General features: G+C 35.4%; 1 long non-coding RNA gene across 3 annotated transcripts in view; it reads left to right on the forward strand.

The window, feature by feature from the left end:
• The window catches only part of LOC136146482 (uncharacterized), a 41258-nt gene extending 39371 nt beyond the window's left edge, over positions 1 to 1887 (forward strand). For 2 of the 3 annotated variants that reach the window (XR_010658993.1, XR_010658994.1), the window contains exon 8: positions 254 to 1887. This is a non-coding gene — a long non-coding RNA (uncharacterized lncRNA). The remainder of the gene's footprint in view (positions 1 to 253) is intronic. The other variant, XR_010658995.1, reaches the window with a different exon arrangement.
• The last annotated feature ends 18682 nt before the right edge of the window (positions 1888 to 20569 follow it).

Genomic DNA, 20569 nt, shown 5'->3' on the forward strand with positions numbered 1-20569 from the left:
GTTCTTTGAAACCTAATGCCTCTGCAGATCTCCAGAACTTCTAAAACAGATTCAGAATCATTAAGTAATCAGTCAAAAATGGTTTTAAAACTTGAGTTAACACCAATGCTCATTTTATTTCATCTTGACTCTTGATAGTAGGAAACTGACCAAGTCATATTTGATTATGTAGATAACATGGTAGGCTTACACCCTTGGGTTTTCTTGCTGTTAGATGAAAGGTGTCTAACTTTCCAAAATTTTATCCAAACAGAGGACTCACCTGAAAATGAATGTCTTATCATCAGGGGAGTCAGAAGAGAGAGACTAAGACTAAAAGGCAAGTGGAACTATATGAAGCTAAATACATCAGCTTTGAAGGATATCACTTCCAACTGCAAGTGCTTACCCTCCTGCCTGTCCTATAAGAGCCCAGAAAAACAAAACCCTTCATATTTCAAATGACTACCAGTTATTAAGGTGAAATGCATTCTCTTGTTGTTTCTGTTCCATTTATGAAACTACCATTGCAGAAGGGCAGCACTGGGATCAAGGAGTCTTCTCATACTCTTGAATAACTGCTGGTGGAGCCTCTTCCTTCCATTCTCAGGGCCCCAAGACTTGGATCGGTTACTCATTCAGTCTAAATTTGGAGACCAGAAAAAAAATCACCCATGGTCTCCAAGATTCCTTATTTTGGCCACCAAAAATCAGACCCGTGGATATGTGTAATAAACCAGAACGACCCTGGCTTGTAAATAAGTGTTTTTATTAATATTTCATTGGAGTAGGAAATGGCAACCCTCTCCAGTAATCTTGCCTGGAGAGTCCCATGGACAGAGGAACCTGGTGGCTATAGTCCATGCGGTTGCAAAGAGTCAGATACAACTGAGCGCACACACACATTAATATTTCATATACTTGGACACCTGGAGGAGAAAATAAAGGCAACCAAAGAGGCAAAAGAAGGAAGTTAAGCTCCTACACTATCATCTGAGCAAGAATTCTTTTGCCTTTTATGGTGTGTGAGTGCCTGTTCTCACTTGGAAGTTGAGAATTGCAAACTTCTTTATTTAATGTCACCAAACTTCTTTCCAACTATCCATAACTTGTATTTTGAATAAAGATAAAAAGAAAGAAGAATGATAGTTGTAGTAACAGAGGTAGTTCTTACTTGAGACTAACTTAAGCTTGGATTATACATTTGAGGTGCATTCATTTTTATGACATCAAAACCTGTATTTCAAAGGAAAAATAAAAATTAGTGATAAACATTACCCATGACATCTAATGTTTTTTTTGTGTGTTGAATTGGAATCTGTAGATTGGAGGAGCAATTAAATAAATAGATTAACCACATTTAAATCTGTTACTAGGTAAGAATATTACATAAAAATAAGTTAGAATACTGTCACTTTATCCATCAATGACAAATATTGCAGTATTTGTTATATCAGTGCTTGCTTATTCAGTGTCATTATGTCAGGAACTATTTGTTTATATATCAGAGGTGAGTTACTGATTTCCCTAGTCATGTTTAAATGGAGCTGAGATGCTGCACCTAGAGACCCAGAACGACTCAGTTCTTGAGATAAATCTAACCAGAGAAGAAAGGAGTAGTAATAAAATAATAGTAATAACACATTTTGTTTAGAATGTGACAGGAAATGTGCTGAATGCTTTTCATGCATTCCATCTTCATCATCATTCTAGGTTAGTCCTGGACATTATACCCATCATCCACTTTACAGATGGGAAGACTGGATCTCAGACAAATGGTCTAATTTGCCCAGCATCACATAACTAACAGGTGGTGAGGCACTGAGCCTCCAGAATCATGTTTCTAACCATCATGCCATCCTGTGTCCTGGAAGATGAGATTCTAAGATTACTTTTGCTAGAGTATGGGTTGTCTTCAGGTATAGTGCTTTTGCTCAGTGCATTTAGCTGTATTCACAGCTTAGTTTCATGATAGGTATTTGCAGTTTCTTTTTAAATCTAAACCTCAGCATAAAAGATCTGAAAAGCTACCTATTTCAGACTAGCTGTCCATTTGCCTCAGGAGTCTCACTCAATAGACATTGAATTCCTGGGCACTGGCCTGAAAGGAGCTCAAGTTAGCCTCCAGTTCTCATACACCACTCCCATGGGAGCCAGCTCTACAATCTGACCTGTGTCCCACTGAAGTTTATAGTATCTCACATCTGTGTCCACTTGAATTGAGAAACAAATGTACCTGCCCTGAGTCATCTACTTTCTTATTCCAGTTTTTCACCAGTAAGAAGCATCTTAACAGGGATGATTGGAATAACTGTTCCCAGTTCCATCCTGGATTGAATTTGTGAAGATCTGTCTGGCCATGATTTTATATCCCAAAGTTCTAAATTTATTACCCAAAACACTAGCAGTTCCTGAATCATTTGTTATGTGTCACAAGTTGTTACCCATAATAAGATACTGAAGGTTATGAATGAGTTGCTTTTTATTTTGTAAATTAGGACATAGTATTTCAGTACACTAGCATTATTTCTATTCATTTGAATTCCAATGTTTTCTTAAATTGGAGGAAAGAGTGATGGTGTGATGGTTAGTAAATCAGACATCATATCTTACCTTCTCAACTGTTATCTTCTAAGGGATGCTATCATTTGTGTTATACGATATATTATCTCTAGGTTTGGTGTGTATTTCTACTAGTTGACCACGTTTACTTATTTTCCCTTGGAAAATGGATCAAGGAGATAGTTTATTAACTGATTTCCCAACATTTCTCAAAGTATTAGCAGTTGAATAACTTTTTATTTGTGAGGCTAAATGCCACTACCAGTTAAGACTTTGCTTTGTTTAAGAAAGCTGACTTTCTTCTTCTAAAACTTGTAAATAGGCATACAAAATAAACTTAAATCCTGAAATTTGATTAGTAATTATTATGATAAAATTTCAGAGTAAAATTTCCATGAAAAGTAAAAAATCTTTCAAATGAAGGAAATTATAAAGTTGCATGTAAAAGAAAATAAGAGGAAAAAGGCAAAGATGAATTTTTTTTGTTGTTTTCATAATTCAATTTAAGGTGCATTTATTTGAATGGCAGTTGGCAAAAAAGTCTCAATGTCCAGTATGCAGTTATTAGTCTGTAGAACTCAAATGCCTTTAGACACAATGCTATTAAAAACACTGAATTATTTCTTAAAAGAATGGTGTCAAGTATCTTTTCTCATGAACCCTTTAGTTGGTATTAAAAGCTGCAATTTTCTCCTATTTATTGAGGTTTTCCTATATGAAAGCATTACCACATTTTCAGGTAATTTGTATCATTAGATATTTCTAATGATAAATGAGTGTGATTTTTGGGAAATGGCACTAGATTTACAACCAAGGACAATGGAAAATCTGTGCTTAAGAAATGTAGGACTTTGAAGTCCTTCCTATGCCGCTTAAAGATTTGTGTTGTCTTGAACACATTCATCCAGTATTATTATCTGTTCCTTCTCTATGTTTAGTTAGTATCAAATGCCTGTCTTTTGTTTATTGTATAGTAAGCTTACAAAGAAAAGGCAAATTCTCAGCCATTTATGCAGACATTTGAATACCATGTCTGAAGGTTTGGATCATCCAAACGGAACCTTCGGTGTTCTGACCATTAGCTGGGTCACTAGTTAGGGGCTGGGGGCCTCACCTGAGTAACTCGAGAATCCCTTCAATCTGGCTCTTTGATTTGGCTTTCACAGGCCAGTACTTTTTATTTCTTCTCATCTGTCTGCTCTCATGTTAACAAGACAAGACGAATCTCTGCAGCTCATTGACAACGTAATAAAATGAGATTAGAATTTCACCAGCAAAAGAATGGCTTGTTTTAGGGCTTTAGGCTTGAGCCTAATGTTTGTATGTGCCTTGATGATCAAAAAAGAGAGGGGGAAAAAAAAAAAACAAAACCAAACAAATAAAACCATAATGGCTGCCTACAAGGATTTCTTACTCAAATCTGCTGAGCCTGATTGAAAACCCAGAAAAGTTCCAAACCAAAATAACACAGCATCTTTCATGTTCCTGACATAATATTACCAGGAAGCTCACCCTAATGTTGCTTTTGTGCCATTAATAACTGTTATCCAATTTACATTTTGTTACTATAAACCCTGGTTCAAAAAAAGTCAAGTGATGCTGGAAGCTACCGAAAAACTGCTGCTTCATTTGAGGCATTTAGAACAAATAGGTGGAATATGTGATGCTGTGTTAAATGTCTCATGGCTACTGAAGATTTTGGCAACTACTAAAGACATTTTGAACTAACATAAATAAAACTTTCAAAAAAATTGGAAGAAAGACCTTGTTTATTGTGTAAGAACAATCAAGAACACTTAATGGAATATTGTGACGAAGAGTCACAAATTAATATCTAATCTCAAATACATGCAAGGCTTTTATCCTCCTAAGTAGGCTGACCAAAGAAACTAAAACAAATTGTCTTAATTGTGTTTATATTTCAAGCCACATTTTCCATATACAATAAGCTATTTAAAATTCTGCAATTGAAGTACTTGTCTTTAATAATAAGGTCTGGGTTTATTTGATTAAAATGTGATTTGGCATGGTTACATGTCTAACATTTTAATTAGGGAAATTGCATTTGCTTTCTTGATATTTGCCTATACTCTAACCAGTTATTTTGTCAGTTACACATGACATATAAACACATTTTGCAAATTACTTTAGTGGTTATTTCTTATCCTGTGAAATTTAGATAGCAGAAGTATATATAAAGTGTAAATAATATATGTGTGTATTAATTTGCATGCAGTAGAAACTTAGGTAAATAAAACTACTTTAACGTGCTCTATTCATTATTAATCAGTGCAACTCAAGAACTTAAATAGCCTGGGCCATTTTAGCAGGAATAAGGATGTTTTTAAAGGAGCAGCAATCCTGTAACAAATGCTATTTCTCAGCTCTACTAATTGCTTTCTTTGCAGTTAAATCCTTGCTGGTGCTGAAAGGTAAAAGCAAGCTAGGAAGCTACATGACTGAGAAACCCAAACAACTCTTAAATTTTTTTTCTTTTCCAGTTCTGTGCCTTGAGTATTTGCCATCTGGATTGCATACTGTATTCAGTGCTTTAGCTCTTGATGTTTTTAAACAATAGCATTATAGCATTTCAGCATGTTGCCTCATGACAAAATAAATGTTCTGTGCATCAAATTATGCTGGTATATATTTAAAACTCCTCACTTGACCAACGGACACAGTGAGGACAGGTACTTGCCAATTTTCTTTTGCTAAGACAAATTTTTGATAATGTATAATGTATCTTTATCAAATCTGCATTCATCGATATTTAGGAGGAAATATTTCAGAGAGAAACATGTCAAATTTTGTATTGCCTTGAGCTTTCTCAAGGTTAACTAGTATCCAAGTGACTAAGATGTTTTATTCCTCTTTAATACTTTCATCCCAGGGTGATATTTGCCTGAGGTTGCACTGTTTTTGATTAACTCTATGTGATAATGAAAACCATGAGAATGGCTTCATGTAGGAGTTCTTTTTTTTTCTGATGTTACATATAAAACTGCGGAAGTCTTCCAATATTTAACACTAAACATTTTTTCCCTTTCTGCACCTAGACCTCAAAGTAATTACGGAAGTGTGAGGAATGATTTTATCTAAGGTCATTACTGTTTTCTAAGGTGCCTAAGTGAAGAGTTCAACTATTTTTATTGGGGTGGAAAAAAAAACACATGTATTGAGGGTTCAAGGCAATTTTGTGCTCTCCAAACACAGACAGGGAGTTAGATCAGCAATTATACATAGACGTTTGAGACAAATGGACTGATGCCTCCTCTGTTGTGATAAAGTCAGTCTATATTTTGAACTGATCAAGTAATGACTATTGGTATTTCCTCCATGAACTGAATTGAAATCAGAAAAACAACCAATTGGGTAAAGTTGTCAAAGTTGTTTGAGGTGAGATCTAAAGATGCAATAATATTTTTTTCTTCTAGAAACTACACAAGATTGTGAACAAAGGAAATTCTTTTCTGTTTTATTTTACTTCTGTATTAATGAGCACATTTTGGTGCTGCTTTTTAATAGATAAAATATGTAATGGACTCAGTGTGCATAATCTATAGACATAATTACAATCAGAAATGGACTTATGTAGAGACAACTATAATCTCTTCACCTTTCATTTTACTCTTTGCTGAATTACATCTGAATCCAATGAGAATGCAATTTGTATCATTACATTATTTTATCATAAACCAACTTGTATCATTATATTTTCAAGAAGTTAACACCTTTGCTTCTACTCAATATTCTTCACCATTAACTGAAGCAATTAAAATTTTAGTTGCAATACAATTGACATAATATTATAATATTAGTTTCAAGTATAGAGTAAAACATAATGATTAGATATCTGTATGTATGAATTATGAAATGATCACCATAATGTCTTGTTAATATCCATCACCACACATAGTTATAATAAGGCAATTTTAATTGATGAAAATACTTATATTCAATGGGCTTGGGTTTAACCCATGTGTTGTCTTCAGATTGTAAGAATAAATTCAGTCTGCCTCAGTAAACAGAGGGTTTGTCGGAAAGATCGCAAGGGAAGAAGGAGACACAGGTACACGTGGGTCATAGTCTCCCTCCCAGGCTTGTTGAAGGATGATTGCTTTATTTCCCATGTCCATTCCAATTAGCTGTAGTGCAGGCAGGCCACACATGGTAAATTAAAAAAAAAAAAATTCAGGCATAACAAACACATCAGACTGGGGTTATGAGCATGGCAGTGAGTCTGAGACTTCTCACAAGACTGCTATATAACTAGCAGATAATTTGTGTGGCCTGGCCACACATTGGGATTCATAGAAAATAAATCCTTGATTTATATTATTAAAAATTTATTATCTGGCTGGCTCAAAATGCATGTTTATTAATTGATGACTTAAAAATAGTTATTTGAAAGAGAAATGATATCTAATAAATGGGAGTACATTTTATAAAAAATGCTAAAGCTGGTTTCATACCGAAAGGCAGTTGAAGTAGAACCCTCTTCTCTTCTCAACAGCTGAGTACTATTAAGTATCTATTAATTAATTGCTAAGAGATTCTAATGAAAATTGACATAGGGCCTGCAGGTTAGATCTTTTAATTTCCTTAAAGAAATACATTTGAAAGAAATTGACTCATGATTGAAGGAGCTAATTCTAGCAATTAAGTGGTTATTTAATGGACTATTTCCTATATAGCATGACAAATGGAACATTTTTCAAAAGGAAGAAGTCATGAAAATGCTTGCAGGCACAAAAGAATAATAAATTTTTAAACTACAAAGCTAATAAACTAGATAAACTGGTGTCATGCTAAGGAAACCCATCCTGGTTCATTAACGTGTAACATCTGAAACCACTAAGCGGTCTGTCCCTTTTCACTACCACAGTACAAAGGTGCTAAATTACAGGCATCAGATTAACTCCTCATACATTTAGGCTAAGCTTTGCTTGAAATGCTACCATACATGTTCAAAGAAAGAGCATTTTCTTTGAACAGTGTTTGTGAAAACTCTGATTTTATGTTTAGGTATATATGTATACATATAATCTTATGTATAGATTTTTTAAAGTGAAGTATGGTTGATTTATACAATACTGTGTTAGTTTCAAGTGTACAGCAACGTGATTCAGATGTATATATTTTCAGATACTTTTCCATTATAGGTTGTTAAAAGATACTGGATGTAGTTCCACAGAGTTTCTTCTAATAAGGCTCTCTTAAGAGAGAAATCAGACCTACTAACCTTTGACAAATACAAATTGCACTTACTGAAATCATTCATGAGACCAGGATTCAGTAGATGTATTACTGTTAATACTATTGCCAGTGATACTGAAAACTCTTAATTCTTAGAGATCAAATTGACTAGTTTATCTTTGGCTTCTTTTGTATAAAAACACATTGGAAGAATTAGTTTTCTGAGACATCTGCTACCAATTTAGCACTGATATTTAAAAAAAAATGAAATACTCCAGCAATAATTTAGTACATATTTGATTTTTCCATATCAATCATGTGATTAATAAATAGCTCCTTCTATTTCATGCACATGGTATAGGTAATTTAATATTATTATTATAAAAACACTACACTTTAGAATAATCTGGTTGAAGAGTCTGAGCTTTTGCTACATTGTTGAACTGAAATGTTTCTTTAAAGCTGTAGTAGATGTGTCATTTTACATGAATTGATTACTTTAAGTTTTATCTTTGGACCATAAGTATATAAAATAGAGAGTTAATATGGGGAATATACTCTTTAAAGAATACTTATTGCTTAAAAAAAATCTTTGAAAGTAATGACTAGAAGCATACTTTTCTATTTTTTGGAATTATTTCTTTTGTACAGATGTAGTTCTTTGAACTGTTTTGACTTGCTATAGAGCACTGTCCAATAGAATTTTTTGCAGTGATGGAAATGCCATGTCTATGTGCCCCCAAACACTGCTAGTCACACATGACTTTGGGGACTTAAAATACGACTAGTTCAACTGAGGAACTGAATTTTTCATTTATTTAATGAAATTTGAATGATATGTGACTAGCAGTTGCCCTATTAGACACTATAATATAAAGTGTTGAGCCAATAAAATGCATAATGTCCTTAGTATTTACTTTGATTGTCACCAGAAAAAGTGAGACTATATGCTTTTTTCCAAATCAAAGAAACTTTTGGAAATCAGGACAATTAATTATGAGGAAACAGTTGTGTCTAGGTAATGTGAGAGACTCCTCAACTGACTATTTGGGCCATTTTGTGTCGTTTTGTGTCAGAGACGAAATTGCTAAGTCCTGAAGGAGAAAATGGTATCTATAATTCCCATGGTGATTCTCTAAGGTATAGCCAGGTGCACTTTAACTTGCTCTTTGAATAATACATTGCCTTTGGAATCAAATAAATATACAAAATAGGTACTATGAGCTGATTATGCAACTTGAAACCTGATACCCAGAGGAAGATTGTTCAGTGACTCATGCAGTTCTAGACAACAAGCTACATTTTGAAGAAGAAAAAAATAAAACAGAAATCTACTTATATCTGTATAAAATCATGTGAAACTAAAGTGTCTCTAAATGTTAGGTCTTTATTCTAGTGTGTTCATTCCCTATCTTCAGAATAATAATTCAGTGTCACGACTTTACAGCCAGTTTTCAAATCACTGTATCTATGCTAACTCCTACACTTGATTGCCTCTCTTTCTTTTTTCTCTTTTCTTTCCAGAATGCTTATTTTGTGTGCAAGACCATATTAACCTTCCTTTTCTGAATACGATATTGCTCCCTGGTTTCCAGTTAAGGCTCCTAGCTTCTGTGTTTCTAATCAGGGCCTTCACTAAGCAGTCACAGAGGCTATTGTTTGGTTGTGTTTGTAGTTAGTAGCTCTTAGCTTTATCTGTTCCGTGGTGGTTTACAAATTTCTGCTAATGCTAAATTAAAATGGTAATTTCTGGTAGCCTCTACTCTTATTTTCCCTTTCTCCTCTCCCTGCTACAAATCGGAGATGGAGGAAGAGGACAGGATGAGGTGAAAAGCTTCACCATATTCGCTGTGTAGGATGGGGGATAAGGAAGATCACAGCTGTTTGGCCTGGATCTGGACGTCACCAGGCTTCCTCAATTCTCAGAGGCAGAAAACTGGCTTCTCCCTGCTGTTAACAGGACTTACCATGAACTGAAGTTCACTAAACTTCCTGTAACTAAATAAAGTCAGGGTTGCTGAAACTTTCCTCCTGCCTTTAATAGTCCAGTGACTAGGACAGTGCTGGTATCACAACACTGTGCAGTTACCTGACATCCTGAAACTGACATATGCTAAAACGTGTCATTGGGACTGCCGCTTGTTTCAGTCATAGCCTGCTTTCCTGAACGTGGAGTCTAAATGTACAGCCTGGAGAGCATTGGAAGAGAACGTGCAGTAGTTATATATATAGATAATATATATATATTGCATTGTGCACTTTCTTGCAGTCTGAAATCGAACACCTTTCTGCTTTTGCAATGTAGCTGATACTCCATATATTCCAAGGACAAATAATACATCAGAAGAAAAAGGTATAAGGAGTGTTAAATATTACGTATGAGGAATGAACTTTTAGTTATTCTTTCATAAAACAGGGTATTAACAAAAATACAACTGACCCTTGAATATCCTGGTTAGAGTTCTGACCCACTGGGTGGCGGAAATCTCTGTATAATTTATAGTCTGCCCTCAGTCTCCATTATTCCTCTGCATTCAAGGTTCCCCATCCTTGGATTCAACCACTGAGAATTGTGTAGTATTTACTATTATATTTATGCATTTTATGTATATTTATATTACTTTTATATCCCAGAGCTGTGTACACGCATGCACACACACACACACACACACACACACGCAGTGGAATGCAATACATTATAATGATCTCAGGCAGTACTTATGTGAAATGAGTGATTTGAATCAATCCATTTAAATGAGAAACTAGAACAAAGTGTAGGCAGAAGAAAATTATTAAGTGCTCTGTTGGTTACTGAAATTCCACCACCATAGCAGATTTGGGGCCTTAGAGAATTATTGTTCTTACTGTTTTAGTGTGTTACTGCAACTGATAACAATTACTTAAAGAAAACAAATTTGCCTTGCTCTTTGCCAGTTTGGCCCTAATCCAGTCTTGTGAAAATATTGGCTCTACAAAAACAAAAGTTTAGGGGAGTAGAGCCAATCTATCTTTTTTCTTTCTTAAAAATGATCTTGCATTAAAAGAGTTGGCTCCCTAAATCCACACAAATGTAAATGAAGATAAAGTACCTCACATTCCTAGAGCAAAGAATGGGGATAGGCTTGAACTGATCAGAAGTTCACTCACTCAATGTTATCTCCAGATCCTTCAGTTCCTGTGGCAGTGTAAGCATCTGGTGTCCACTAGTAGTATACCCATTTGAAAGCCCTAATTCTGTGGTATGAGAAGGCGGAGCTATATTCTGCCTGCTGGAGGTAGATCCATGTAAATAAGAATAAATACTATATTTACCAAGAGACTCTAGAGATGAGAACCTGGTGTGGTCCATAGGCCTTCCTTGGCACATATCAGTCACTGTAGGAATTGCCAGAGGAAGTGAAAGATTGTGCAAGATTCTGCAGTGTTGTTGTGAGAATGTTCTTCTTATTCCACAAATTGCTTATGACCATTACTCAGTACTTTTCAGTGTATTCATTATATATACTTTGTCATTTACTTCCCCTAGGGATCACAGAGAGTGGACACTTACTCCTTGCTCAGGAGAGGGAAAGTAAAAATATGGAAATGTAGTTTTTCAGGAGTATATTGCAAGTTGAGAGCCTAGAAAACTCTCCTCTTCTCTTTAGTCTTTCATGCAACCCAGCAAATACACTTTCTGGTTGTCTAATGAGCAATTGGTGAACAAGCAAGTACATTCACCTGAAGAGATGGCTTAATGGTGGTTTTATTCAACTCTCTATTTCCTTCCAACTGGCTTATTCTTTTCCAAACTCTGGCTTAGTTAGTTCACTGCCATCTAGTCATACTCATTCATTAAAGAAAATCACTTAGGAGACTCCTTGAATTCTTCCCTCTGGGTCCTTGTCCTCTTCTCAGTTGATTACTAAGTCCTGAGGATTTTACCACCCAAATACCAAATATCTCTCAAGTATATTCTTACTTCTCCATCCTTGCCTATTTGTCATCTTTTACATGGTCTTCTGTCCCAGTATCTTTACTTAAATTTTTTATACTCTTTTGATCACAACACAATAACAATATTTTTGTTTGAATCCCCACATACACATACACATGTACCTATGGCCCAGGAACACTAAATACTTTGCATCATGCTGTTTCTCACTCTTGTGTCATTGATCAAGTCTCCTTTTTGACCTAGAATTTTCTGGCTTGCACACTTCCTACCCTCTGCTCTGAGTAACCATGTTTCTTTTTGAAGATCCATCACAGATGTGGGTTCCTCCAAGAAATTGTCCTGCTCATCTCAGGTTGAATTAAGTTCCCTCTCCGTGCTCACATAGGGCTCATACAGTGCTCACTGTATCTACTGCATATTCTATATCCATGGCAGTTGTTTTCATACCAGTTAATAGGAGTATTAACATGTGAAATTTTTGAGGGCAGAACCAATAAGTTATTCTAACATCTAGCAGAATATGTGGCAGATAATAGATGTTTAACACATTTGAGTCAATAAAAGATTTCAAAGGTATCTCTCTTAAGTGAGATTATTTTTTTTCAACATCAAGTTGGAAGTATACCAAAATCTCAGCTTCCTGAGAAATCATTTTTATACATTTCCAAGGATATATAATTCCTAGGTATCCCTACATTAAAACCTCCTAAAACAGCAAGCAGAGGTGCCTTTAATCTCTTTCCTGACTCACTCCTTTGCACAGACCTGCTACTCTTTCAGAGTCCCTCTACTTTTGTGCAGGATTCATTCCCTTCTTTCTCCTGGCTCCTTCCAACCCCATAACCTTACTTGGAGTCTCTTTTCTCCACTGGAGTCAAGTCCTGCAGTTTTTCAGTCAGGTCTGTCAATAGTCAGCTCCTTCCTGAGCAAAAGATAATTGCTTTGGAAATCTGAGTGCTCAAACCGTAGTGGTATCAAGGTATGCTTGGTGGACTACTCTGCTGGCAGAAAAGTTTCTTGACAGTGTTACTAATGCATTTAAATCATGAGAAGAAGTGCTGCTTCTATAGCTCTTGCTTACAGATACATCCTGTACGTGCTTCTGTTAGTCCTTCTGTAAGGAAGGTACACGGAGACACACTTTGTCAAGCTTGTGAAATAGGTAGTATGTTTCCTTAGATTTTACTTCCCTCTGACCCCACTGTTTGGGTAACACTGTGCTTAATCTGAAATGATAAATATGAATATAGTCCTACTCCCTTCACCCTTTTCTTTTTCTATGAAAGCAAGAAAATGAGTCTTTTATTCTGACTGTATATTCTATCACTTTCGATCAACACACTCACTGAAGCAGTTTTTGTATTGAAAATCTAACTTTTTTATTCTCAATGGACAGTTTTCACCTCCTGTGGGAGAGATTTGGAGCCACATAAAATCAGAAAATAGGAAAATCAGAAAGGAAACTTAGAACTTCTCTGGTTCAACAGTTTCATTTATAAACAAGAAAACTGAAATCCAGGAAGGTTTGATACATCCCCAAATCATGAAACTGATTCAATCTAGCCTAGATTCTGTATCCTCCAAGTTTTAGCCATTATTGCTTCCCTGGTGGCTCAGATGGTAAAGAATCTGCCTGCAATGTGGAAGATCCGCGTTCAATCCCTGGGTCAGAAAGATCCCCGGGAGAAGGAAACGGCAACCCACTCCAGTGTTCTTGCCTGGAGAATTCCATGGACAGAAGAGCTTGTGGACTATAGTCCATGAGGTCATAAAGAGTTGGATACAACTGAGAGACTAGCACACACAATGCTTTCATTATAATATATCGTCCTTCTAGTTCAGGGATACATTAGAGAAACATTGAAGGATACGGATTCTCCAAATCATGAATAAAGCCTACTCCTAAAACTGACATAAAGACAATTTAGAGATGACTGTCTGGATTCAAGCCCCCTTTCTTGGCAGAGGTCCCGTGGAAATACCCTGTCATTACAACTCTTCTTCCTTTCCCTGATTTTTCTTTTCTCAGACTCCTTAATTCACTTGATCTAACGTAAATCCAGCTTTCAATTTCTTTCTTTCTTTTTTTTTTTTTAACACTCGTTGCCAAACTGAAGCTTTTATGTTTTCTTACTCATTGATGTTACTTTAGGACTTTTTTGTTTGTTTGTTTTCTTCTCCTCTTCATTTGCAGTGTCCAACCAGTTTGTCTAAAGGCAAACTCTTTATTTACTGTCAAGCATCAGTTTCTTTTATCAAAGCAAAACAATCCTGACTTCTTTCACTTTTCTCCTACAGAGTCTACCTTCTAGAGCTTCAATTACTTTATTGTGGTAAAAAGTCCATTAGATAAAATGATTTTAATATTTTTAAGAGTATAGCTCATTGGACTTAAGTACATTCACTTTGCTGTGTAATTATCACCACCACCCTTCCCCAGAACTTCTTTTATCTTCCCAAACTGGAACACTGTACCTATTAAATACTAACTCCCCGTGCCGCTCTCTCTCCAGCCCTTGCCAACACCATTCTTCTTTCTGTTTCTGTGAATTTGACTTCTCTAGATACCTAATATAAAGGGAATCATATAGTATTTGCCTTTTTGTGACTGGATATTTCACTTAGCCGAGTATCTCTAAGGTTCATCCCCATAGCGGCTTGTGGCAGAATTTCCTTCCCTTTTGAATGGTGGATATTGCTCCACTGGAGATCTAGACCACATTTTTTTATTCATTGGTTGATGGACACTTGTGTTGCTTGCACCTTTGACTAATATAAATAATGCTGCTATGACATGGGTGTACACACATCTCTTCATGTCCTTGTTCTCAGTTCTTTTACATAAATACCTGTGTGGAATTGTTGGATATGTTGATAATTATGTCTTAAATCTTTTCAAGAACTGTCATCCTGCTTTCCAGAGCAGCTACACATTTTGAATTGCACTAGTAATTCACAAATTTTCCAATTTCTTCGCAGCTCCACTAATATATGTTGATCTTATAGTAGCCGTCCTAGTGACAGTGGTGTCTTCCTATGGTTTTGATTTGTAGTTTTGAAATTATTAGTGATGGTGAGTATCTCTTTGCAAGTTTATTGGCAATTTGTATACCTTTTTATGAAGAAATGTGTATTGAAGACCTTTGTCCAGTTTTGCATTGGATTACTTATTTCTTCTTGTTGAGTTGTAGGAGTTTATATATTCTGAACATCAACTTCTTAGCAAGTATATGATTTGCAAATATATGCTCCCATTACATGGGTTGTCTTTTCACTCTGTCAATAGTGTTCTTTAATACAAAAGGTTTTTTTTTTAAAAAAAAATTCATTCAGGTCTAATTTATCTGCTTTTTTCTTTTGTTCTCCATGCTTTTGGTGTCATATCCAAGAAATCATTGCTAAATACGATGCTATTATGGTAAGATGCCATTTCTAAGGTAGATGCCATTTCTACCTTGCTTTCTTCTAAAAGCTTTTATACTTTTAGTTCTCAGTTTAAGTATTTGATCCATTTCGAATAAATGTTTGTATATGGTATAAGGTAAGTGTCCAGCTATTTTCTTTCACCTTTGAATATCCAGTTTTCCCAAAATCATTTGTTGGAAAGATTGTCCTTTACCCATTGTTTTATAGTTTGAAGTGTACAAACTGCACTTGAGTTGTACAAAGTGCACCTATTTGGTTAAAGTTATTCCCAATCATTCTTTTTGACGCTATTGTAAATTGAATTGTTTTCTTAATTTTTATGTTGTTCATTTTTAGTGTAGAGGAATGCAGATGATTTCTGTGTGTGGATTTTGTATGCTGCAAATTTTTTAATTTATTTACTAATTCTAATGGATTTTTTGCATGTGGAATTTTGTGAGCTTTCTACACATCACTGAGACCAGGGAAAATTCTGCTTCTTCCTTTTTAATTTGGATGCCTTTTACTTGTTTTCCTTGACAAATTGCTTGAACTTCTAACACTGTGTTGAGTGGAAATGACAAAAGTGGGCATACTTGCCTTGATTGTGATCTTAGAGGAGAAAGATTTTAGTTTTTCACCACTGAGCATAATGTTAGCTGTAGTCTTTAGCTATTTTCAAATATTATTATTTCACAGCTCGATTTCCTTCAAATATGAGATCATACTGTGGTATTTTCATTTCCATTAAGACATTTTTCTGTTCAAGAAGTAACTTATTAGAATGTATTCCTCTCACCCAGTCCTATCACTTAATGGCAAATAGATGGGAAAAAAATGGAAACAGTATCAGATTTTATTTTCCTGGGCTCCAAAATAGCCATGGGCAGTGACTATAGCCACAAATTTAAAATATGCTTACTCCTTGGAATAAAAGCTATGACAAACCTAGACAGCATATTAGAAAACAGAGACATCAATTTGCTGGCAAAGTATAGTCAAAGCTGAGGTTTTTCCAGTAGTCATGCTGGATGTGAGAGTTGGACCATAAAGAAGGCTGAGTGCAGAAGAATTGATGATTTTAAACTGTGGTGTTGGAGAAGACTCTTCAGAGTTGCTTGGAGAGCAAGGAGATCAAACCTGTCAATCCTAAAGGATTTTTTATTGGAAGGACTAATGCTGAAGCTAAAGATGAAATACTTTGGCCACCTGATGTGAAAGAGCTACTCATTGGAAAAGGACTTGATGCTGGGAAAGATTGAGGGCAGGAGGGATGACAGAGGATGAGATGGTTGGATGGTATCGATGACTCAATGAACATGAGTTTGAGCAAACTCCAGGAGATAGTGAAGGCCAGGGAATCCTGGCAAGCTGTACTCTATAGGGGCAAAGAGTTGGACACAAATTAGTGACTGAACAACAATAAGATACTGTATGAGTGCATCTGAGTGTGTACATTTCATCACTATTCCTCAGTCTGGTTGATATTTCCTGCACTACCTAATTAATCTGCAGATCCCCTTAGTTCACAACCATTACCTCCTCTTGGGCTCAAATGGGAGTTAATTTTTCTCCTTTGGATTATTTCGCTCTATTATTTAGCCACACTTCAGACCTAAATGTGCAGTTTATATGGCACTAATTTGTTCCCATTGGTAGCAGTAAAAGTAACTTAGCACCTAGGTTCTCTCTCTTCAGTTAGATTAAGTTTAGTTAGTGTGTTGAATCTGGTACTTTGAAAGCAGTAGTTTCCAGGAAATGTTGACTGAAGACTGGCTGAAGTCTGTGAAGTAATTTCATTATCACAGCAATCACATCTCAACAGTCACCAGCAAATGGTGCTACTTAGGACAGTAGCATTTCACAACTGCTAATAAGTTCTGTGAGAAAGTACAGCTGTTGACTATCACTGAGGATAACAAAAACATTCTGGTAAGAGCAGGAGGCAGGAACAAAGAACAAGTGCATGGAAAAGAAAATATAGATCTGCTTCTAATTTTAGATGTATTTTAAAGAAGATATAACTGTACTTTTAAATTAAGAAGTACCAATTTCAACCAAATTAAATTAAAATATAAAAACTGAATTTTATTTATTTTAATATCTCAAATGACCTCTCATATATTTATTTTTAGATACAAATTATGAAAATGTCATAAAATAATTTAAGCAAGAACTGAAAAAAATAATTTAAGGGGAATTGAAGTTATGTATTATCTAGAGCTCTCAGACCAGAACGTCATAACCTCAATGCATTTTCTAAAAAATAATCAAAGCTTTTTCAGGTCACCACTGAAAATTAACTCACAATGGTATATAAAAACTACAATCTGAATTTTCTTTCAGTAATATAGTAACTGACTTAATGAGTACCTAATTTCTTTACAAAATAAACTGGCACCTACTTTGACCCAATTCATTCTAATTTAAAAAATTTCAAGAATCAATAGCTGTAAAACAATGACAATCATGCTCTGATATTATTATTGGATTCAGTAAAGGCTCCAGCCTGCATGTTTCTAAGGAAAATAAAAGGAAAAGCAGTCTGGAAATAATAAGCAGGGAGAAATCCAGGTGACCTGAATATTTTATTTCCTTCTAGTTTTATTGAGAGGTAATTAACATATAGCACTGTATTAGCTTAAGGTATACAGCATAATAATTTGATTTACGTACATCTTTAAATGATTATCACAATGTTTAGTGAATATTCATCATCTTATATAGATTCCAAATTAAAGAAATAGGAAAAAATGTTTTCCTTGTGATGAAAACTCATTTTTTATGAGGACTCTTCAGATTTACTCTATTAACAACTTTCTTGTAAAATATACAGAAATGTTAATTCTATTTATCATCTTGTACATTATATTCCTGTAGCTGCTGCTAAGTTGCTTCAGTCGTGTCTGACTCTGTGCAACCCCATAGATGGCAGCCCACCAGGCTTCTCTGTCCCTGGGATTCTCCAGGCAAGAACACTGGAATGGGTTGCCATTTCCTTTTTTAATGCATGCATGCATGCTAAGTCGCTTCAGTTGTGTCCGACTCTGTGCTACCCTATGGACAGCAGCCCACCAGGCTCCTCTGTCCACGGGATTCTCCAGGCAAGAATACTGGAGTGGGTTGCCATTTCCTTCTCTCATTATATTCCTAGTACTTATTTATCTTAGAACTGGAAGCTTGTATCTTTTAGATGCCTTCTTCCAATTTACCCTCCCCTCATCCCTGTCTCTGGTAAAGATTAATCTGATCTCTTTTTCTATGGGTTTGTTTTTGAAGTATAACTGACCTACAACACAATGCTAGTTTCTGTTATATAGCATACTGACTCTGCATTTTTATATATTTCAAAATGCTTACCACAAAAATTCTAGTTATGATATGTCACACCATACAAAGTTGACTATATTTCCTATATTGTACATTCATACTTATGACTCATCTATTTTGCAACTGGAAGTTTGTTTCTCCTAATTTTCATTCACCTATTTCTCCTACCCCCCCCCCCACATCCCTCTCCTCTGGCAATTACTAATTTGTTTTATATTTCTATGAGTCTGTTATGTTTTGTTATGTTTGTGTATTCTTTTGCACAAAAATGTGAAATCATGCAATACTTGTGTTTCTCTGTCTGATTTATTTCACTTAGCGTAATACCCTCTAGGTCTATCCATGTTAATGCAAGATTTCATTATTTTCAACGGCTGAGTAATATTCTATTGTATGTGTATGTCATATACTGTTGTTTAGTCATTAAGTATGTCCAACTCTTTTGTGACCCTATGGACTGTAGCTGCCAGACTCCTCTGTTCGTGGGATTTCCCAGGCAAGAATGCTGGAGTGGCTTGTCATTTTCTTCTCCAGGGCATCTGCCCAACCCAGAGATTGAATGCACGTCTCCTGCATTGGCAGGCTGATTCTTTACCACTGAGCCACCAGGAAAGCCCATGTTCTATTTACGTGTGTGTGTGTGTGTGTGTGTGTGTGTGTGTGTACATAGCATTTTCATTCATTCATTCATTTATTAATGTGCACTGAGGTTGCTTCCACACTTTATTATTATGAATAGTGCTGTAATTAGCATAAATCTTTTTGAATTAGTGTTTTTATTCTCTTGGAATAAATATTCAGAAGTAAAATGTTGGATCATACAGTAATTACATTTTTAATTTATTGAGGAATCTCTATACTGTTTTCCATAGTGGTTTCACCAATTTACATTTTCACCAGTAGTGTGATTGGTTCCCTTTTCTCGATGTTCTTGCCAATACTTGTTTTTTCTTATCATTTGACAACAGCCATTATGACAGATATGAGGTTATATCTTGTGGTGGTCTTGATTTTCATTTCCCTAATAGTCAGTTGAGCATATTTTCATGTGCCAGTTGGCAGTCTGTATGTCTTCTTTGGAAAATGTCTATTCAGATGCTCTGCCCATTTTTTTTTGTATAGTGTTGTTTGCCTTTTTGATGTTGTGTTGTATGAGTTCCTTGTATATTTTGCATATTAACCTCTCCTTAGATTTATTGTTTGCAAATATATTCTCCTAGTCAGTAGATGGCCTGTTGTTTTGTTGATTTCCTTCCCTGTGCAAAAGCTTTTTAGTTTGTTGTAGTCCCATTTGTACTTTTTGCTTTTGTTTCCCTTGCCTGAAGAGACATACCGCCCCCCCTCCAAAAAAAAGATGCTAAGACCCATGTCAAAGAGCTTACTGCATAGCTTACTAAACATTTTTATTTATTTATTTGACAGTGTCTGATTTTAGTTGCAGTATACTGGCTCCAGAGTGCCTGGGCTCAGTAGTTGTGGCTCAAGGACTTAGTTGCTTCATGCATGTGAGATCTTAGTCCCGGACCAGGGATCGAATTTGCATCCCCTGCATTGGAAAGCGAATTCTTAACCACTGGACCACCAGGGAAGTGGTTTTAATTTACAATACAATTTTAGTTTACAATACATTATTCTAAAGAAATGGTTTTTAATGTATTTAAAGAAATATTTGAGAATATTTTAATCATATGTTAAATTATAGGAGATTTTAAGAGTGTTTTATGTAGCTAAAAAGAGAAATTTGGAAATGTAAACCTTTTTATAGTAATATGTCATGGATTTCAATACTTTAAGTATTTGTTTTCAATGGAGCTGTGTCCTTAGCCTTGCCTAGATTTAGAAAGGATTTGCTCCATGTTAAACAGTTTGGAGAAAGAGAAAGGGAATATGACACCTATTAATAGGTGGCCATAATGAGGGAATATTCCTTAGAGAAGAGGAAGTACTTTCACTCAATCACATTTCACAGAAAATTCCAAATGACCACAAATTTTTCTCATTATGTTCAGGGAGAAACTTAAAATTGGACTTCATGGTAGTCACAACAGTGGAAGACACCGCTGACATCTCAATGATTGTGGTGCTTGGAATGAGAACATTTATGAAACCTGATTAAATCATTCACAGCCTACATTTGGTCACTTGTATAGTGATCCTCAG

This window comes from Muntiacus reevesi, chromosome 14 (assembly GCF_963930625.1).
Source record: "Muntiacus reevesi chromosome 14, mMunRee1.1, whole genome shotgun sequence".
NCBI classification, from domain to species: domain Eukaryota; kingdom Metazoa; phylum Chordata; class Mammalia; order Artiodactyla; family Cervidae; genus Muntiacus; species Muntiacus reevesi.